The 847-nt window shown below is 60.7% G+C and overlaps 1 pseudogene; it reads right to left on the reverse strand.

Annotated features, from left to right (window-relative positions):
- Positions 1-71: 71 nt before the first annotated feature.
- Positions 72-675, reverse strand: LOC103584740 (annotated as a pseudogene).
- Positions 676-847: the final 172 nt, after the last annotated feature.

The raw sequence follows: 847 nt of genomic DNA on the forward strand, positions 1-847 counted from the left end.
CACACACACACACATACATGCACAAGCAGGCACACACATAAGCATGAGAGCCCACATGTGGCTGAATGCACCTGCATGGTGGTCCTGCCAAGCGGTCCATCTTCTGGTCGGTGCTTGCCGTGGTGGGGGAGCTCGGTGTTGTCACGGTAGTCGCGGCCCTTGGAGTGCTGCAGATGCAGGACTGCAGGGCTCTTGACAGGCAGGGGTGGCCGCGGTGTTGGGACAGGTGTTGTCTGCTGGGTCATTTCTGACCTCGAAGGCTTGATGGGCCTCTTGGCTGGCACTGGGGCTTGGGAGCTGGCCGGGGCCTTGGGCCTCCCTTGGCTCTTGTCCCCACTGGCCAGCCTGCCCTCGGGGGAGGACGAGCAGGTGAAGGAGCGGAGCCGAGGTGTGGGGCTGAGGAAGGGTGTGAGGGCCTGCTTTCCTGTCCCCTTGTTCTCAGCCTCCTGGGCTTTGGTGAGCAAGATGCTGGGTGACACCGTCCCTAGATCCGGGCAGGGTGGGGGCTCCTTCCGCAGCATTTTGGGGGATTCCTGCTCCTTCCTGGGCACCGGCTTAGGGAAGGAACTCACGGACCCATACAGTGGGTTCTCAAACATCTCTGGTTTGGTCAGCTTCAGGTCCTCCAGAGGCAGAGCTTCGGCTGTGTTCTTCCCCAGGTCACTAGGCCTCGAACTGTGAGGAAGAGGAGGAGGGCAGAGAAGAAATGTGTTCAGGAGAGAAGACACGGGCAAGTGGCTGCTTCACAGGTCTGGGCTTTTATTTGGGGGTGATAAAAATGTTTGCATCTGGGCCGGCCCGGTGGCGCACTGCTACAGTGCGCTGCTTGGGAGTGTGGTGGCGCTCC

Source organism: Galeopterus variegatus, unplaced genomic scaffold, assembly GCF_000696425.1.
Source record: "Galeopterus variegatus unplaced genomic scaffold, G_variegatus-3.0.2 Scaffold95803, whole genome shotgun sequence".
NCBI classification, from domain to species: Eukaryota; Metazoa; Chordata; class Mammalia; order Dermoptera; family Cynocephalidae; genus Galeopterus; species Galeopterus variegatus.